We start from the raw sequence: 22,666 nt of genomic DNA on the forward strand, positions 1-22,666 counted from the left end.
CCTACAATTAAAAACAGCAGACTTTTTTTTTTTTTGAGGAAGATTGGCCCTGAGCTAACATCTGTTGCCAATTTTACTCTGTTTTTTTTCTCTCCAAAGCCCCAGTACACAGTTGTATATCCTAGCTGTAAGTCCTTCCAGTTCTTCTATGTGGGATGCTGCCACAGCATGGCTTGAGGAGTAGTGTGTAGGTGTGGGCCCAGGATCCAAACTCTCAAACCCCAGGCTGCTGAAGTGGAGTGTGCCGACTTAACCACTATGCCACTGAACCAGCCCCAAACAACAGGCTTCAATTCAAATGCATTTATAAAGTTGTTCTCAGATATAAATGCATTTACATGGAACAGTAATTATTCCTCAGCTTAACCTGATTAGGTTGTTATATGAGATGGTTCAACATTTCCAGAATGTTACCTGTGATGGTAATGTCAGGAAAAGAGAACCCAGCATAATTGGAACATTGCCATGCTGGCTAAGTATTAAACTTGTAGTCTGAAGATCTCATCCCTGCTGAATATCAGAATCACCCAGGCCTAAAGAGAGTGAAGACTGGAGTAATAGGTCAGCCCTGGAGGCAGAACAGGATTCGATGCAGTTTCACCCTTACCGAAAACATCTTTTAAGCAGAATTGTTGCCCCCAGAGAAGCTAGTCAAGAACCAAAGTCTGACTCAGAGATTTTTGATGAGATCTGGTGTCAAAAAAACATACCTGAAGCAACTAGATCCTTAAAATAATGAATAGAAATATGAAGAGAAAGACAGGAATAGAGAGAGAGAGAGAATCTTTTGTTGCTAGTGATATGAAAGAGTCCTGATATAAAGGTGAGTCTTACTGGCCGCAATGGGCCATCTGCAAGTCAAAGTTACGATGAAATAGACACTGTGAACGGAGAGAAGCTATGAGGTAAGAGGTGCAGGTTTGGGTACCATATATTTGAAGAAAGGGCATAGGTTTTGATACAGTCTTTGTGGAGAGTGGGCCACCAAGGAGTCAAGAACTAGAAATGCACAGAAATGCTGCTGGCTGTCTACTCGAGGTTGGTGACCACTAACCTGCACTAAACTCTATCCCTAACTTTCTCTGTCAACATGAGGCCTCAGGAAAGTCATTCACCAACCAAGTCTTTGTTTTAAAAATATGGTTAGGGGCCAGCCTGGTGGCGTAGTGGGTAAGTTTGCATACTGCGCTTTGGCAGCCCGGGGCTCAAGGATCTGGATCCCGGGTGTGGACCTACACATTGCTCCTCAAGCCACACTGTGATGGCATCCCACATAAAATAGAGGAAGATTGGCATGGATGTTAGTTCAGTGACAATCTTCCTCAAACAAAAAGAGGAAGATTGGGAACAGATGTTAGCTCAGGGCCAATCTTCCTAACACACACACAAAATACAATCAAACAAACATTCATTTCTTTATCTGTGATGAGAAGGAGCTAGATTGTGCCTGGGTTGTTCCATCTGGCACATAGCAATGTTACTCATGGTTAGTAAATTGTTGCATACAAGGCTTGAGAAGGGCGGTAAAAAGTTTCATGAAGCAAATTCCTGCTGGCAAGCACTTCAAGGACTTTGTAGACAAAATGTATCCTCACAGGGGCTCTGTATCCAAACATCCTATTGGCTCTGATAGTTCCTTGCAGGTTGGAAGACATACTACTGTTATAACTGATGATATTTTCTAGTCCTCTCATCGGTGTGTCTCAGGGCATGGAGAACTTAATGAATGCGCCGGATATTTCTTGTCTCGTGTTGTATGTTTCCTCTCAGATTTCCTGCTGTAGCACTTTGATTATTTCTGTTTTGAAGCTTCTTCCTCCAAATTGCTTTTAGGGGTGGGGATCTGCAAGGAGATAAAAGCATGGTGTGTAATCTCACCGAGTGATTCAGGGATTAGAGCCCCGGCTCTGAGTGCCTGGCTTGCATCCTGGGAAGATTCTCACATGAAACTGTTCAAAATGTCCAGAGTTTCATCTGCGACCATAACACAAGGATACCGGAGAACCATCCATTGGAACTTTGAAATGTCATCTGTCCTTGTTGCTTTTCCTCTGACGTAAGCATTCAACATCAGTATGGCATTCTTAACACAGAGGAATATTAATGTCACCTACGGAGTTTTTAAAACATAATGTCCAGGCCTTCTCCTTGGATATTTAATTGGTCTTGGGTATGTCCAAAGTATGGGTGTTTTGTTTTTTTTTTTCCAAGTTTTCCAGGTGGTTCTCGTGTGCGGTCAGGATTGAGACTCACTGTTCTCATAACAGAGAATAACGAGGCTAAGTGAGTAAATTGTAGAACACGTTGGAAAAGAGTGTAAAGTGCCTTCTCTGATCCAAATGCTTTAAAAAAATTCCTCCAAGATTTGCTAGATCAAGAGTGTCCAGTGATATAAAGAGTGGAGAAGGAGGCATGTTCAAGAGAGGGTGGGTTAATAATGTCTAGCACTGGGAGCAGAGTGGAGGGAGAATGGAGAGTTTGGGTGAAGGTTCTTCATAATCTGAAATTCATCCAGAGTATAGAAATTACATGCAACATTTTCTGCATGAAGCTCTTCATAACAGGGTTTTTTTAAAATTAGGTATATTTAGAATCACTTCTGATATTTTGTAGGTCCCCTCAACATTGCACTTTGTATGAGTGTGATTCAGCTAAGGGGCTATGGGCCAGTGCTAATTTGCATGCCTGATCCCTCAATGCTAACAGAGGTCAAAGCTTTGGAACGTTTCCTCTATGGATATGACTATGCTGAAATACAGATGAGTTTTTGAGTTTTGGAATGTAGGGCATGTTATTCAGAGTGGCACTATCTTGTTCAGAGGTTGAGGAGCTGGCTGGCTTTGATGCCAGGCTGGGTCCTTTTAACTACATCGAATGCTGTCAATGGATCAGAGAAATTAAAATGGTCTTTACTGTACATCCTCTTTTCCTAATGTCCCTCCTCTGGAATTATCCTGTCTTTGGGTCTCTGGTATCTGATTTTGCTATTTTCTTCCTCCCAACCTCTGTGGCCTCCCTGTCTCATTGTTTCTGGGTCTGCCACAACTTTGAAGATTTCTGATGGCAGAGTCACACACCCACCATCTGGAGACTTAGGGGCTGTCTCAAGTTAAAACAGGAGTTTGGCTTGAGGCAAACCTCTTGTGAGCAGTCAAGGATGCCATTCATTTCTAATGCCTGCTTCTCTAAACCCACAGGAAATAAATATGAGTAATACAGCCAGAGGAGAGAACTCTGAATCCGTAATGGTGGTTCCCTGATGTGGGAAATCACCCTTTCTTTTCCCCCCTGATACAAATAGCCATTTTAATTTATCTCTGAGACAGAATTGAGGGGGAATCGCCTGTTTTTGCTGCTGCAAAGGCAAATGAGAGGGTCTCCAGAGCGCATTTTCCCATGGAGGGGCTTTAGCTAAAGAGAAAAGCCTGCTGATGGAATACTTAATTTACAAGCATTGTAAAGACAGCTTCCTTCTTCTGCTCATTGGTGTGTGGGCCATTAATGTTGCAAGTCCAGGAGCAGCCTCACTCCTGGTCAGTCACTTAGAGAAGCATAGCCTGGGGAAATGCAAATTTCCATCCAGCTCTACAGAGTAATGAAACTGTCGGAAGACTAATGAACTGAGGACTTGTACACACACACTCGTTCAAATGAATTTTAATTTAGTTTCAGATTCATAATATCGTTGTTAATTTAACCATTGTTCAGTTCAGTTTCCGTGAGATTTGGGATGAATTATTTTGTTTTACAATTGGGTTAATACACAGTGTTTATTTTATCTTTTCAAATAAAAATTTCTGAAAACTAGAGAGTTGTCCTGAAATCCTGAAGGACAGTAATCTTCTTTTTGAGAATTGGGCTCTGCTGGAACAATAGGATGTACTGTAGTGACTTTAATCCTAAAATTTCTCCAAACTAGTCCCTGAGTGTGCAGGGCACATTAGGATTTCTATCCCAAGGTATTGAGAGGTCTCCAGTGTTTATTTTTGTCAGCTTTACGTTATTCGACATCTCAACTGGTTTTACTAGTTTTTTAGAGAACGTGGTTATTACCGAGGAGGATCAGTATTTGCCACCCAGAAATGCATCTCTTTGGCTTGATTATTTTTGAGAACAAAAGATTCAGGAAGAGACTTTGACCTTCCCCCTGGAGCTGCCACCATAGACAACTATAGTATAATATGAACAAGCTGTGGTTGACAGGGAGAAATTTAGCAAGGCCCAGTTGATCAAAGTCCTCTCCATGTCTCATTGTCTTTTCAAGGCATGGCAAACATTTGTTTACCAAATGTTTGTTTTTCCAGCTCCATGTGAATTGCCTTCCTCCTCTTTGAAATCTCAAACCTCTACCCTCTGTCTTTAGCTGAAGATGGTATTTAAAGTGGTGGCTTCAGCCATTTTGGCTTGTTGCTCAGTTTTCCTGGTTTCTGCCATGTGTACATCTTGTTAAATTTGTTTGCTTTTCTCCTGTTATTCTCTCATGTCAATTTAATTCTTGGACCAGCCAGAAGGACCTACAAAGGTAGAGGGATATTTCTTCCTCCCCCATATTACCAAACTCCATTGTTCAACTGAATGAGAGTCTACATAACATGGAAAGAAGTTCTCAACTTTGAGGCCAAATCAATGTTTGTGTTCTATTTGCCATTAACAATTTGTGTGACTTTGGAACAGTTGATTCATGTTGGTGATCCTCCATTCCTTCATTGTATATTCAACTTAGTAAGATTAAATGAGATATTGTATTTAGAAGCAATAGCACAGAATCAAGCACATGGCAAGAGTTAAATAAATGGTAGATATTACTAGTACTTCTACAATTACCATGATTTAAAGTGCTAGGGTAGTTATAGACTGGAAAGGCTTAAGAAGCAACTTTCTGAGATGACAGGTGTGGTCTGTCTAGATCCAGGTATGATGGAAATGCTCTACACTTTGACCTGAGTCATTTATTTATGTAAAACCTCATTGACCTGTGGACTTCAGATTTACACATCCTACTAATCTTAAAAATGTGTTTTGTGAAAGTGGTTTATTATCATCTAATTGCTCTGACTTCAGAATTGTCCTAAACGTTAATGTGATCATCTTAATAAAACTGATATATTGGTAAACAATATAAATATAAACGAAAGTGGTTAGAAGATAATGTAAGTGCTTAGATGTATAAGTGAGAAGGTAGCGGCTTTAAAAATTATAACATGTAGTTTGCTTAGATTATAAAAGTATTGTATTTTCACTGTAGAAAATTTGGAAAATGAAAATTTAAAAGCCCGCAACCAAAATAATCAGGCATAGAAAATAACTCACAATGTTATCATCTAGAGAAAATGACAGTTAATATTTTGCTAAATAATATTTTTATACATGTACACACATATACGTCACATATATTTTAATAATATGGTGTCATACTGGTGTAACTTACTATTTTTATTTAATGATGTATTATATTTCCTGCATTTCAGATACTTTTACACTATTTTTAATGTCTGCAGCAAAGTTCATAGTATAAACATATAATTTACAAATAATATCTTATTCTGGCATTTAGATTAGTTCTCCTTTTGATTTCATTTAATTATAGTTACCTTCCAATAAACTTTTTCTGTAAAACGCTGAATACACTACCTGGAAGTTGAATTGCTGGACTAAAATATATGTACATTTTAGAACTTTTGATAGCTATATCCGAATTACCCTTCCAAAAACTTACAGTTATTTACATTCCTGCCTATAGTGAATCAGAGGCCATTTCCTCACATGCTTGCCAATGCTAAACATTAAAAAAATACTAAACTTTGTCAAAGCAATAGGCAAAACATAACATTTTAGATTATAAGATTATATTGGTTTGGTTACTAGTGAGGTTAAGTGCATTCTTATATATTTTCCTTCTGTAATTTCTACATAAACTTTTGCATACTTTGTCTATCACAGTCTTCATGTAATTAAGTGACATGAGCCAGTTACATATTTAGGGTTTCAGGATTTTACCTGGAGAAGGCGCATTCTAAGTACAGTTGCACCATGATTTGGTGCAAGGACAACAGCTGGTTAAAACTCCACATGAGGGGCTGACCCCATGGCCCAGTTCATGTGCTCTACTTTGGCGGCTTGGGGTTCACTGGTTGGGATCCTGGGCACAGACCTATACACCACTCATCAAGCCATGCTGTGCCGGGATCCTACATAGGGGAACTAGAATGACCTACAACTAGCATATACAACTGTGTACTGGGGCTTGGGGGAGAAGAAAAAGGGGGAAGATTGGCAACAGATGTTAGGTCAGGACCAATCTTCCTCACCAAAAAGAAAAATTAAATGAGAAAAATATGAAAACAAACAACAAAAAAAGTCCACATGAGATCACGTTCTCATGGTTCCCCAGCATCACAACTCAGTAGAGATTTCTTCAGTAAGAATAGTGGTTTCCTTTTCCTTCAGTGAAATACAAGGTGTCAAACCTCAACAAAAACCCTGGGGCCTTTTTTAATGGAAAATGAAGTCAACCTCCTCTGTCAGCTCTGTTGGGGAACAAATCGTGAGACCTAAACATAGACCACCTCCCTTTTCCTTCACGTTTTTCTGACCGTTATTTGGAGATTAGTAGCAGCCATTGAGCCAGTGACAAAACCATAATGTACTAAATATACTAAAGGATTGCCTTAAAAAAATGCTGTTTTGGAATTTGTGCATAAGAAAGGGAGCAGGAACCAAAAGGGGCTACCCTTTATGTGTTCTGGGCCCTACGAAATATTTTTCAGGGACCCCTTCACTGCATGAACACTTTGATTAAACAATGCATTATAAAATTCATGGGCCATGTGAAGTATAGTCATTAATTGATTTACAAAAATGGCAAAATGGATAAAGAAGAGGCATGCATTCACTTTTTTTAATGCTTTTTTAGTGAAGAAGATTGGCCCTGAGCTAACATCTATTGCCAACCTTCTTTTCTTTTCTTCTTTCCTCCCTGAAGCCCCAGTACATAGTTGTATATGCTACTTGTAGGTCATTCTAGTTCTTCTATGTGGGATGCTGCCACAACACGGCTTGACAAGTGGTACGTAGGTCTGTGCCCAGGATCCGAACCAGCAAACCCTGGGCCACTGAAGTGGAATGCACGAACTTAACTGGTTGGCCATGGGGCTGGCCCCCAGGTTCACTTTTTTTTACTGTCCTATTAGTCAGTACATGTGAAGAATCTTTGTAGCAGCCAAGCCCCATTTTTTCCTGTCTAGTCTAGAAACCATCTCTCTCTCTCGTTTTTTTTTTCCTTTATGGTCAACTGCACAGCTTCTGGTGAATTTCAGATCTCCCTTCACAATAAAGATAGCAGCACTGTTATTGCTCACAATGACATGGCTCTTTGGAATCTGTTTTATGTTGAATTAATATAAATGTTCTTGCCTCTCAGTTCCTAATATTTATTTAATGCTGGTTACATACTCATGATGCTGCCTCACCCATGCTGTCACCAGTGATCACTGACTTTGAATGACACTTGCAAGGTTGTTATTTTGCTTTGATGATGATATCGAACCTGAAATGAGTTTGCTCACCCGTTGCACAGCAAGCCAATCTCTGACACTGGGGGTAGTGGAAGTAAGTAGGGATTTTATTATTGCACAGCACTGAGCAAGGAGAGAGGGTAGCTAACACTGAAATCCCAAAGTCCCAGAAAAGTTAAAAGGGAGGGTTTTTAGGTCTGGGAGGGGGAGCATATGGCCTCGCCGGTCGGAGCTTTCCCACCAGCCTGTGTTTGGCCTTGAGACTACTTTCAGAGAGCAGGGAGCCTCTGACCATGCTGGCCAGCAGCTTTCCCACCAGCCTATGGCTTCTTGGTGAGGAGGAGATAGGGAATCCATGTTCTTGTCCTTGGCAGTGTCTGTCTCCATGGAGGACAGTGGATTCTGCAGCCAGAAAGCCAGGGAGTAAGCAGGGAATGAGTGTTTTGGTTTTAACACCATATATGCTGGGTTTAATTTGGGAGAAGCGATATCACGGTTGGTATCAATGATGATGATCACAAATTAATTTTATCCAGAGTATGCAGGAAAATGTGAGCAATAATTTATTTTCTAGTCCTTTTAAATTTACCATTTGGAATTTCATAGCATAAATGTAAAACTATGTCTTTTCTTGAACTCTTTGCATTGTAATCACTGCCTTCCTAGAGTGAACTCCTTCAATTTTGACAATGACTCTACCTAGGTGAGGGGCCTGAGGGCAGAGTGAGAAAAGTGGTCCCACTTGTGCAAGGAACATCTCCAAACATCATGGAATAAGTCCAACTCAGGAGAGAACAATTTCATCAATGTCAAACACCAGTGAAGGCAAAAGTCAGAAGAGCCCCTTTTGTTGCAGAGCAATGGTTTGGAACTCCTTGAAGGAGATGGACAAGGCCACTCCTGGAGGACTGGTAGGCAGTGGGTGCAGATCTAGCAATGGATATGGAGTGACAGCTGTGGTGTCAGCCCTGGAGGACACATAGGCTAAAGACATCTCCCCCACTCCTACTGCCCTTGGGTGCCGTAGACCCAGGTAGCACATGGTCAGAACACAAACTAGTGAGAACCAACACATAAGTCCACACATTTAGCTCAAGCTCAAGCTCAAGGGTCAGCTGTGGACCCTCTCACCGGTAGCCCTCAACTCATCCTGTGGCAGTGTGTGGGAGACTCACCTACAATCAGCACGTGGCAGCCTGATCTCACACAACCCAGGGGAAAGAACTCTTGCACTGGCTAATGAGAGCAACCTGATCAGTGGCCTGCCCTTGAAGGGTTAGCATAGATACGAATTTGTTTTTGCTGGTCACAAAATTGGTATCCGCTCATTATAAAAAAGTTGACAAATTCTGAACAATGTAATGAAAAAGATATCAATGATAATGGCATAATTCAGTGTTAAAGTGCTTTAAAAAATAAGTAGAGATAATGTTGGATTATAACCCGAAGAATAAAATAAATATCTATGAGTCCATATCAATATAGAAATGAACACATTAATAATTGGGGAAGAATCTTCCGTACAGAAGTATTCCAGATAATATTTGTAGACAGTTCCCACTCTAGGTAGAGTAGCTTCATTTCCTTCACCTTGAATGTGGGCTGTGCTTAGTTACTCATTTTAAATGAATACGTATTGAAAGAGAAAAATGGTAACTTTACTGTAGAGAAACTTGGCAAACACAAGCTCAGGCCGGTGATCAAGGTTAATACCATCAGTGATAAGTCATGTGGTTATCACATATCCCTTGATATGATGTGACGAGAAGGGCACTTCACCTCCATGATACTCTTTCAAAAAATCTGTGAACCCAGACTAATCATGAGAAAACATCAGACAAACCCAAACTTGGAAACATTCTAAAAAAGACCTGACAAGTATTCTTCAAAATTTTCCACGACTTGGTAAAAAATAAGACTCAGATGAGAGAAGACTCAGGCAACGTGGTGACCCAGTGCAATGTGGTATCCTAGATTAGATCCTGGAACAGAAGAATGACATTAGTGGGAAAAGTGGTGAAATCTGAATAAAGTTTGTAGGTCAGACATAGTATTATAGCATTGTTAATTTCTTCACTTTGAAAATGTATGGTGGTTATATACAGGGTCAACACGAGGGGAAGCTGGGTGAAGCGTACCCGGAGACTTTCCATACTATCTTGACAACTTTTCTGTGAATTTAAAATTATTCCAAACTAAAAAGCTTTAAAAAATGTTAGTACTTTCCTTGACAGTTTGTTTCCCTGCAGATATTTTTTTCAAGCAAAAGAAATGTTTGTGATTTCTATGTGATATAATATCTATTTTACAACTTACAATTTCATCACAGTGTTTTAATATCATTAAAAGTTTTCCTAAAAACTTTTAATAGGAACATAACATTTATCATATGAATACTGTACTTTACATAACTGTTTCAATATCATTGAACACGTAGATTTTGATAAATTTTCCATCATTACAAATGGTTCTCTGATTAAAATATTTTTGTGCAGAAATTTTCATTTGCCATTTGGTTTATTTATTTAGACAGAATTTCAGCAAGTGAGAATGATAGGCCAAAAAGAAGATAAACTTGCAAAAACAAAAAAGTTTCTGATATATGCTGTCAGCTTCCTTTGCAGAGAGTTTATTGACTCCTTTTAAGACAGGTAACTGATATCTGGAAGATGCTAGAATATCAAGAACAAAATTAATGAGGCAGTTAAATCTTAAGAAGTAGGAGAGAGAAAAAGTTGTTATCGCTTAGTAGGAGTTGAGGTATTCCAGCCCCAGCAGATATTACAGACTTTTGGAGCAAGATCAAATGCAGGGGTCCAAGCGAAGCAGGGAAGTTTAACAAATCAAAATTTAAAAAAAGGTAAATTACAGATTGCTTATTTTTCTAAATCTACAAATTTTTGCAAAGGGATCTACAAACAACCACTCATCCAGTTTCAAGTGTATTGAAAACAGAAGGACTAGCACCTGATCGTGGTTCTACCAATTATGAGTCATAATGCAGGCTGGGTCACTGCATCTATGTCAGCCTCAGTTTCTTCAAATAAAAGGAGGCAGTGTTGAAGCAGATGCTTTTGAAGAGCCTTTCCTTTGTATTTCTAGGCTGGTAATCAGTGGTGATTTAGTCATGCTTCTAAACTTACAGAGAAATATTTGATTAGCTTTCCCTATCAAATGCAGGGCTTGGCACATGGGATTTCTAATAAACATTTTTCTCATCTATTTCCTCTAGACTATGGAGTTTGAGGAGATACACGAACTGCAGGCTTCTGGTTAATATAAGGGACTGTGATTACTCTACCCCTCTCCCCTAACATGTCCAAGTGAAATATACCCACTCCATCTGCTGTGGCTTCTCTGCTGGATTGACTGCCCATTCCTTCATTTAACAGTTATGCTTTATCTGTGACTACTTCATGAGGACATGGGACAAACTGACTTTGCCGATTTTGCTAGGAATTAAGATTTCTAGTTAGACTCAACTTACTTTAAGTTAAACCTTTTGTTGGCTTTTAAAATTTAGAAAACTGAAAGCCCAATTCTCTTATGATGGAGATGGAGTAACATCACCACCTACTATGTGACTTCTCTGGAATATTGTCACCATGTACAAGTGCCATTTGTTTTCTCTGCCTATCCAGTCTGCATCCTGTTTTCAATGCCCTGTCCAAATCTTTCTCTTACCTTGAGTTTCCTTTAACATTTTTCTTACCTCTTCTCCAGATTCACACAAATCTTGACCTCCTTTAAGTTCTAATGGCTTTGAATGTAAAGCTGAACTGGAGACTTAGTACATGCTGGTTTGTGTGTGCATGGTAGGTGGATGGTTATTTAATAGCTCTTAGCTTCCTGAGTCATGAAGCTCTGGACTTGAATCTCAGCTCTAACATTTACTACTGATGGGAATTTGGCAAGTTACGCAACCTCACGGAGCTGCATTATTCCTTCTGTTAGACAGTGGAAATAATTTCTTCGCAGGCTTGTTGTGTGGCTTAAACGAGATATTCGTCATGTAAAATGGCTTGCTCTAGTAAGTGCTTCATTTTATTTCTAACTTTCCCTCTCCTGGTTGTTGATTATGTTCTTACAAAATAAAGTTTTGGTTAAACAAGGGATATTGGCAACACAGAAAGCATTTTGGAAAATTAAATGCCACAAGTTTAGCATAAATCAAATACTTGTTCCAGACAAAGTTGGGACCCAGTTTCTAAAAATACTGCTAAATAAATTTTGCTACATTAAATCAGGTTTACTCTCCCACCTTGGTTTTTTTGTGTTTTAGTGACTTTCTCCATCTTTACATAACGTATTTTAGTCAGTTTCTTTTTGTTGTTAATATTCAAATTTTATCTTGACTCCTCCAGTTCCAATAAAAAGCTAAGCTGGTTATTGACAGGTCATCATTAAACGGCCTAGGAGCTTTATAGAATGCGGCGTACTCTGTATTTATTACCAGAGGTCTGAACTGCCAACCTTACAAGGAATGTGGCTGTGTAAAATGTAATTGTAATCTTGTTTTGATAGCTTCTAATGGAGCATAATTAAATATTGCTCAACTGGTTTTCCGATGGTAATTACATTTCCTTTTGTTAGAGGCTTTAAGTTCCCCCAAATGCCCAAAGACAGCATCAGGGTAAAAACCACATAGATTAGTTGCAAGGGATAGATATCTACATTTACGTACTTTAGAGGATTCCTTTTGATGCTATTCATAAGCGTGAATCAATCCTGAAGTTTGTCTCTAAGAGCTAGAATCTTCAAGTGGTCAAGTAATACGATAACCATGACTTTGTCAGCACACTAAACTCTTATATGTTCCAATTCCAACTGTGATGATTATGTATTATATATTGTTGAAGGACACATTTCCTTGCTTACAGGAGCGAGAGAGCACTCTTTTGAAACTGTGTAACAGTGGCAAATGGCTAAATCTCCTTTGTTAATTGGATAGAAAGTTTAGTCTTTAAATCTTTAACCTCCTCAATTACGAAAGGCCATCCTTCTTGTCAAGAGATTAGAAAGCCACAAAAGATTCTGTTTGGCGGAATTATTTTCTTTCCTCGTGTTTGAGACAACTAGTTGAGGTTGCTAATCAAGCCGTGCCTATGACAGTTTCATAAATACTCTTAGTATTCATTGGCTATCATTGCCTGTTCTTTATAACACAATGTTAATAGAAAAATAATACCATTGGGAAAAAATTTGTAAAACAAATGACAGGTAAGGAGATAGTATCTATATTACAAAAGTTATTTAGAAATTGTTAAGAAATAGCTAAAATGTTCAAAAGAAAAATGAGCAAAGAATGGAAATAGACAAGTGACAGAAGAAGAAAACCAAATGGTCGGCATACAAATAAGATAGTCAAATTCAGTATTGATCAGGGACTTATAAATTAAAAGACCAATGAGATATCACTTTTACCTACCAGAGTAGCAAAACTTTTTTAAAAGAGAGATAAGAACTGTTGCTGGCAGGCATATGAAGAAAAGTATACTCCAATGAATTTCTCTTGGAAATATGAATATTAAATCAGTTTTATAAAAGTATGAAGCAACACTTCCTAAAATTAAAAATATCTTTAAGCCCAGTAATCCAACACCTGGAAATCTATTCTAAAGAGATAAAGGCCCTAGTCAAAGCCTTCATGCATATGCATATTTATTAAGATAATGTCCCTAGTGGAAATAAGCAATCATGAGCAAATCACTATCAATAGGAGATTGGCTGAATAAACAATGTACACCCGCAATATTGATTATGATGTAGCCATTAAAAGGAGAACATAATAAAATTACATCAGTTGACATGGATCAAAATCCATTAGTAGTTATTGAATAAGCAATATCAAAACAAATCATTGTTTATAATATTACATTTAAAATTAATATGCATATTTACACAGACAATTGTATATATTATATTTCCATTTTTATATATAAGTATGAATATTTGTAAAATATACAACTTTTAACCGTATTTGTATATGGTTAAATTAGCTGGCCGCAAAGAAATGCAAGAATGCATCAGGTTTTTAAAATGGGTTACCTATGGGATGGGAAGGTGGAAGTGGATGGAGGAGTTGAAAAAGTAAGTGAGAAGTAAACAAAGAAAAAATGTTGCAATAGGATGAAAACATTGGGTAATGTGATACTCTTTATGTAAATAAATATGCCAGTACATATATGTTTACGAAAATTAGAAAAAAAGGGACTTAACCAGTATCTACTGACATGGGGTGTATATGATGTATTGTCAAGTTAATAAAACTAAGTTGTTCAAAATTCAAGTCTGATTCTCTCCTGGGATTAGTGTGGCTTTGCGTGGGGTTAAGAGGTAGGGGATGCCATGAAGAAGGGTGCCTAAGGTCTCCAATGCTATTAACAGTTGTTACAACATTGTTAATTCTTATATCTTATGTGTACATGCTATATATTGGCTAGTATATGTGAAATGTAACGTAATATTAAAATGTAACTTTATCTGCAATATAAAAGCAAGTAGCTAAGTGATGTGTATAGCATGATTATTTTTTAAATAAAAACAAACAGAAACCTAAAACTTCTTAAAACACATACATACATAGTTTCAGAAGCTACATGTATTTCAGGCTTTTAGTTAATATGCAATTCATGAACACAGAAAGTTGTGGAAGGAGCCTAGCAAGGATTTTGACACTGAGCGGTGTTTGGGAATGAAGTGGAGTGGGAATTGGTGAGGGAAAAAATTTTGTTGTTGTTTTTTGTACACTTCTGTATTTATTGTCTCCTTTGTATAACATGCACTAATCAAACTCCTGTTGAAATTTGAAAAAAAACTTTAAGGGAGAAGATTACAGAAAAAAAAGGAAATGTAATTGGCAAGAAGAGATTGATAGATTGATACACACTTAGCTAAAAATTTTTTTCACCCTTTAAACTGAGCTCAGAAGTCCCCTCTTTCCTCAGCCTTCCTTGTATTTTCCCTCTTTCATCTCTGACCAGTATAGATTCTCCCTTATCATTCATTGCATTGATTGTAACAATCAGTGTAATTATTAGAATTATAATTGTCTATTTACCTGTCTGTCTCACCTCACTAGAGTTGGGATTCCAGTGTTTTAAATCTAATTATTCATGGTTTCTAGCACAGTCCCAGAGTCCTATAGGAACACAATAATTCCTAAGGAATCTCTTATCACTTTCATTATTTGGTTTTAACAAGATACCAAAATAAATAATATGGACAATAAATTCCATAGAAAATATCAAAAACCGGGGCCGGCCCTGTGGCCAAGTGATTAAGTTCACGCGTCCCGCTGTGGCAGCCCAGGGTTCGGATCCTGGGCACAGACATGGCACCGCTCGTCAGGCCACGTTGAGGTGGCGTCCCATATGCCACAACTAGAAGGACCTTAGTTGCAACTAAGATATACAACTACGTACCAGGGGGGATTTGGGGAGATAAAGCAGAAAAAAAAAATATCAAAAAACAAGAAGAATCCCAAACCCAGGAATAATATCTACTAAAACGTACCATTGTGAACAAGCAAATATGAGCTAGGTGCTCAGTTCAGAGATAATGTTTTAATATTCATGAGAAGATAGACCTCTTAGAAAAATAATTTGATACACAAGTGAGTTTTGAAAAGCTGCAGCCAAGTTGTGATAGAGTGTAACGTTGTTCCAAGTATTTTCTGCCCATCTTGTGAGAAGAATTTACGTCTCCATCCCATTGACTTGAAGCTAAGATTCACAGACATTGATGGTGGGAGTGTAAATTGGTACAACCATTTTGAAAAATTGTTTGGCAGTGTTTACTAAAGCTGAACATATGCAAATGTTATGACAGCATTTGTATTACAAGGAATATTATCAACAGAAAATATATGTTCACTAACAGTTATGTAAAAGAATAATTACAACAGGATTATTAATAATAGCCTAAACTGAAAACAACCCAAGTTTCCTTCAACAGTAGAATGGATAAATAAAAAAAGCAAAGTTATGCAATGAAATACCCTACAGATATTGGAATGAATGAAGTATTTCTAGATGCAACGATATGGGTGAATATCACAAATATAATATTGGGTAAAAGTAGCCAGTCACAAGAGTTCATGCAGAATAGTTTCCTCTTTATATTTATAGAGGTCAAAAGTAATTTATAATAGATCAGAATTTATAAAGGTCAGAATTAATCAATTGTGATATGAATCAAAATTGTTGCTAACTTTGGAGTGAGAGTGACAGGGAGGGGTCATGGGCAGGATTTGGGGGTACTGGGATTATTTGATTTCTTTTTCTGCATGATGATCACATAAGTGTCTCTACTTCATGAAAATTCAACCAGGTGTTCATTGACAATTTGTGCGTTTTTCTATATTTTACTTCATTAAATTTTTAAATATAAAATGGCTTTAAATATAGAAGAAAATACTTTGAGAATATGTGTATGTATTTGGAACTATTGTAATAGCACTGACTAAAAACTTATAAATAAATCAGTGAATTTGTTCTTTTCTGCACCAGTTCAATTAACTCTATTCCACCTACAAACAACATCTCTAAATCTGACCAGGAATCAATGGAAGGCATTTGAAAGATAATAAATCAGGCTGGTCAATTAGTGTTAAAAGCTAAAACATATTCCTAGTATTAGAAAAAACGTGAAAATAACCCCTGCTGAACATCAAAATGAGTTATATATGGAGAGAATGTATGAATATGCATCATAATATACATAGGCCCTATCAAATATACTTCTCAGATATGCAAATATCATTACATTTAAAATAATATTAGCAAACTTTTTTGTGCTTATCACATGACAGATATTTTTCTAAATTGTTATTATCTCATTCAATTCAGGGCACCATTATTATCTTGATTTAGCAGATGAAGAAACTGAGGCAAAGACAGGTGAACTAACTTGTTAAACATCACAAACCTAGAAAATATTGGAACAGAATTTAATTCAGGTAGTTTCAGAGTCTGTGCTATATTACTATTAAATAGGAGAAGTGATTTTTTTCCAACCATATTTCAAACCCAGCTCTCTGATACAAAAGACCCCACTCTTTTTTTGTTAGCAAAGATTTACACTGAGCTAACATCTGTTACCAATCTTCTTCTCTTTTTTTCCTTCCCCAAAGCTCCAGAACATAGCTGTATATAATGGCAAGTCCTTCCAGTTCTTCTGTGTGAGCCGCTGACACAACATGGCTACTGACAGACGAGTGGTGTTGTTCCACGCCTGGGAACTGATCCTGGGCTGCCAAAATGGAGTGCACCAAACTTTAACCACCAGGCCATCAGGGCTGGTTTGGCTTGAGAATGATTTTTAAAAGCTAAAAAAATTCTCTTTAGTTTTTTTCTATGCATAAATAATAAACATCAAATATTCAAAAGTATTTTAAGTAAACGTTTCTATATGCAGTATTTCTAAAGATTTCAGAGTGCAGTTGTGATTTGTGTTAATTGAAAAGAAAATCTGTCACTTGAATAAGCTGAGTAAAGGCAGAGTTTTTGAATTGGAAATGATGTTAAGAATTCCTCTTAGACAAACTATCCCTAAACTAGAATTTTCTTTTATGACCTCCTTCACATTATCCAGTCACTACCCAGAGTTCCATTGCAAGGAACTGGACCTTGGTCCCCGTGTTCAAGATCCTCTTTGTATTCCAATCATTTCTGGAAACTTTTAGGTATTTTATGATAATTTTAATGAAAAAACGAATGCTTCTTAATATGTGTTTATGAGCACTTTAACCTATCAGTCCTGCTTCGATGCATGTTTCTGTCCTTACTCTTTAAACACAGTATGTGCTGGTCTTTAAAGCACAGAAAACAGGTAAGAACAAGCTTCTGGAGATAATCCATGTCTCAGGTTGTCCACTCGTTTTCCTGTCTTATCCTTGCTCCTTGCTCTTTGCACCCATGATTTGGTGCCTCAACTCTGAATATCTGCCTCGTGCCTAGTCTGAAAACCTGGTTGCACACTTTAGAACTCCAATCAATAACTAATTTCTACATGATAGAACTTGAACTAATTACACTCTGCTCGTGCTAAGTGTTTCTAGACTACATTTCCTCAAGTCATTAAAGTAGATATTATGGTTTTCAGACACTTCACCATGATGATGACCCTTTTCTGAATGCCCTCTACTTTTCCCATGACCTTCAAATTCAGGCCAGCTGAGAATATCGTTTTCTCTGCAGAGCCTGACCAGTACAGTGGGAATGGCTGCCTCCCTTCCCACAGACAGAATTGTCATTACAAGGAGTCCTGTTACCCTGTTGCCTCACTGAGTGTGATGTCAGTTTTACCTCAATGTTTCATTTGTTTATCTACCTCATCATATTACCTGCCTTTGTGCCAGATCTATCACAGCCCCTGCGTAGATGTTGACTATTTTTTAAGAACAAGAATAAATTGTGTGTGCGTGTGTGAGGAGGACTGGCCCTGAGCAAACGTCTGTTGCCAATTTTCCTCTCTTTGCTTGAGGAAGATTTTCCCCAAGCAAACGCCTGTGCTAGTCTTCCTCTATTTTGTATGTGAGACGTTGCCAAAGGATGGCTTGACAAGCAGTGTGTAGGTCAGCACCCAGGATCCAAACCTGTGAACCCCAGGCCGCCAAAGCAGAGCATGTGAACCTAACCACTATGCCGCCAGGTAGACCGCAAGAATAAAATATTTTATAATAAACTCTTTCAAATCTTTTCTTGAGTTACACAAATGGTAAATATTGAGATCTCTGGTTGTCATTATATGTGTTAGGTATTCCTCATACCTACACAGCATCTGTGAATTTGATAAGCTTGCCTTCTGTGTTTCCTCATGTCACTGATAAACAAGTTGACTGGGATGCAAATAAAACTCACTCATTGAGGGTGATTGTCATTTTTTCTATTCATTTATTCACTCAGTATACATATCTTGAAAGCCAATTATGGATCAGAGATTACATTACACACTAGGAGCATAAAGAAGTAGAAGATATGTCTCATATCCCCAAGAAATTCACAAATGAATGGGATACAAACAAATGAACAAAATATTATGATAGTATGGAACAAGAGTAACTAGAAGAGGATAAAGGAGACATTCCTAGAGAGCAGAGATTGCTCATGATTTTTTCATTCTAGAAACATAGTGCCTAATACAGGGAAAGCACTAAATGTACATTTTATGAATAAAGATCTACTGCCCTTAGTAAGAAACAGTATGTCATTTGATTATGGTATTTTCTTCTTCAGTATCCGCTTTAAATCCTTCACATTTTTTGAGCAGCAACATACAAACATTTCTACCAGTTCTGGTGAGGAACGTACCATCCCTTTGTCAAAAACTGCTGTTAAAACATCATAAACTATGGTCCAGTAAACCAAATTCAGTTTTTCGACACCATCTGTGTGCTCGAGGTATCTACATTCAGTTTCCTCCTTCCTTTTCCAAAGGCACAACTTTTAACTGGAAAAAGTCATAAAATACCACCTGTGCTCCAAGATCTTTACATTTCTATCCCAAACTTCAAAATGATAAAGGATACATTCCAGGAAGGTCTTGTACTTGTTTTCCCCTAGAATGGTTTCTTCACAATTCATATCAGTCTAGACTTTTTAAGTACAAGTAACAGAAACCAACTTTGGTGGATTGAAGAATAAAATGAGTTTATTAAAATGATAGTGGGTACATTACCAAATTGAGAAGAAAGCTTCAGAACCAAGTTTTGCAAAGAGACAGTGCAGTGGAGGGCAGGTATAAACAGAACCAGAGCCAAAGCGTGCCAGAAAAGCTGGAGAGTGAGGGCAGAGCTACCACCCCTGCTGAACAAGGGATCATAATTCTTGCACCAACCACTTCTACTAGACACTTCTCTGTTGCTGTGCTCTTTCACTGCTGCCCTTGGAAGCTCAAGACACCACCAAAACTCTTACCAGAATGGACATCTTTGATTGGCGAACCTTGGATCACATGCCCATATCCTAGTGACAAGAGGCTAGGATAGATGCAGTCTCCTCCATGGGGATGGATTCAGCTGCCGGATAGTTCAAGATGGGGAAAACAGAAGAAAAGTGTCTACTACCCACCTATACTAAGTAAAGTATATGAGAGAGAAAAAGGAGATTATAATTCTTGGCAAATAATTCCAGAACAAAACATGGAACAGTACATTCCAGAACAAAATCATACTCCTTGGTTAGACTAGTTATCAGTATAACCAATACTTTACGCAACTCCCTCTTCAAAGGGCATTCCTACATTTCATTAGAGATATCTTTATACGTGTAATACATTTCCTTAAACCACACAATTCTTGTGGATTTTCTGTATGTTGTGGAAAGCCATGCAAACTTCTATGGGGAGAGACACATATTTATGTTACAAGTAAGTACTCCATTTTTGTTGTGGAAAATAGAGAAGGCACAATTTTGCAAATGCAGGGCAAGTGACACATGATCTGATCACACCCAAACAACTGTAGATACCAGCTAATGACTCTCCTTCTAGATATATATGTGGTGTATGTATTGTGCCTCTATATTCATAATACAAAGTGTGTGTACCTCTGTGTGTATGCTTATGGTTTATAGTATCATACAATATACTGCTTTAATCCTGATTATCTAAATTGATTTATTAATGGAGAAAATAGTTTCAATGTTAAAATTGTTGTATTGTTTCTATAGGAATACATTATTTTCCTTTTCTTTTGGATCTTTTTCAGCTGCTTACTCTTGAAAGATTTTAATTTGTCTCTGCCTCATCAGGAAAAAAGAAATCCTTTCTATACTTTCTTCCTAAATGATTTTTGCATACTGTCTCTGGGCATTTTTATTTTCTTGTGAGGCATTACTCAAAATCAGGTAAGGAGACCAGTTGGCATTTTCACGTAATTGCTGAGTTCCTCAGGCAAGAAGACAAATATAACATATCCCCTGCAGGTCACTGAAACATTTCCCTCCATATTCGTACCTCCAGGGTATCAAGATGGACTCTGCACATTCTTGTTAACCAGCAGCAAACCCTTCCTATCACTGCTGCAGGGAGTAGCTGGGTTTTAACACAGTGAACACTTTTGAGTTTCCAGGTGGCTGGATATTGTAAAATACTGCTTTTCCTTCCTGTCTCCACTCCTCCCTCACTAGTGTCTGTTAATAAGGGCTAGCTGATGTCCCTATGTGAAAAGAGAGTAAATGGGTTAGAGAATGAGCATTTATACTCTGGTAGGCTGGAATTTTTGAGATGGAATGAACCGAGCAGAATGAGAATAGTTGCCAGTGTCAGGCAGATCTAAGCTTAAATCCCAGTATTTCTACTCCACAGTTGTGTTATAGTCAATAACTTAGGCAATTAGCTCAGCCTCCATTTTCTCAGCTACAAATTTGGAAATAATAACAAATACCTCACTGCGTTGTTGCATGTACCCTGCTGACCTCGTAACACTAATTCACGTGCAGTAGTAATTAGTCCAAACTGTGTAAACATATACTGAATACATAGAAACATCCCTATTTCTAAAATTCTCTTACCTTTTGCTCACTTTTTTAGCTTATCATACTAAGTGTGAGTTCTTCTGCATAGCTAATTTTAAAAATAGAGAGAACGATAATTACTTCATCTTTCCCTATGTTAAGGATACACGGAATATCCTGAACCGAACTGTATTAAAACCAACCCTCTGCCACCAAATTCTGTCTACATAATCATCCATCAAAATATTACCTGTCTATATCCAAATATAGGACACTGAAGGTTTGTGTTTTTCTTTTTTTCAGTTTTTTAGCTTAAGCAATATACTGTTTCATAACCACTGCAGTTAATAATAGCTATTGTTTGTATAATGATTTAAGTTTGAAGTTATTTTGCATGGCGTTTAGATCATCAATATTATATATATGGAAGATGGTATTATTATCTTCTTCTTCATCAGCATCATCCTCATCTTATAAACAAACGGACTAAAGTTCTGTCAATTAAAAGACTTATTGAGATCACGTAGATGAGACTGACCCCAAAGTGTGTGCAAAAAGTAGTCAGGGTTTTCTCATGAAGCCAAATGTCACCAAAGAGGAGGATGTGATTAAAATAAGATAAATCTTCTGTGTTTGTGTTTACCTTTTACATTTGGAAAAATCACTGTAGATGATAGACAGATAGACAGATAACAGATACATACATGTGTGCACTTATGTGCAATGTGTTCATGATTTTTTGTTCATTGTTTAAAATAACTTTTTTTTATGGTGTGGGTTTGCACACCACAAGGGGTCATCTATTATCTTCACTCATCTTCATTTCTTTTTGGGATTTACTGTTTTAAAACAATTCAGGTAATGCTAACAGGGGTCATTCTTTGCTTAGCAAACAATTTTTAGTGACTACTCTGTCCCAAATTCTGTGCTAGGGACTCAGAATTTGAAGATAAATAAGACAAGATCCCTGCCTCTGAGAACTCAAAGTCAGGTGACCCACTACAAACCTGATTGTGTCCTCCCGTAATACAATACACGGGCTGATTAAGTCAGGAGAGTGACTTCTGCCTGTGGGAGTTGGTAAAGGCTTCACTGTAAATAAGGCATTAGAGCTAAGCCTGGATAAGTAGGCACGCCCTGGGAACATCCATGTGTTTTATTAGATTCTCATAAGAGTCCATAAACTAAAAGAATTTTAAGAAGTGCTGATTTTGGAAGAAAGAGAAGTGGCAGAACCGAGGTTAATTAGATGGATCAAGACTAGACAGTTGCTAGCTTATAGCTCTCATGACAAAGTCTGGACTTTTTCTTGTATGCAGTGAGGAGCAATCAGTGTGTTTTTAAGCAAAATGATATGATTTAGTGTGTGTTTTAGAAAGCTCTCTTCTATTAGTAACATGTTTAAAAAGCCATATTTTTAATTTGCGCATATTTTAGAACATACTAATTTCATTGTCTCCCTTTCACCCAACAACATATTTGTCTAGAGATGGGAATCTATATCACGTCACTGCACATTCACAACTACACACTTATCAGAACGTAAGTTTGACTCCTCACATTAATTTGGGATTACTGATTACATTCTTTTTTTTTTTTAAAGATTGGAACCTGAGCTAACAACTGTTGCCAATCTTTTTTTTTTTTTCTGCTTTATCTCCCAAACCACCCAGTACATAGTTGTATATCTTAGTT

The sequence above is a fragment of the Equus asinus genome, chromosome 13, assembly GCF_041296235.1.
Source record: "Equus asinus isolate D_3611 breed Donkey chromosome 13, EquAss-T2T_v2, whole genome shotgun sequence".
Classification (NCBI taxonomy): domain Eukaryota; kingdom Metazoa; phylum Chordata; class Mammalia; order Perissodactyla; family Equidae; genus Equus; species Equus asinus.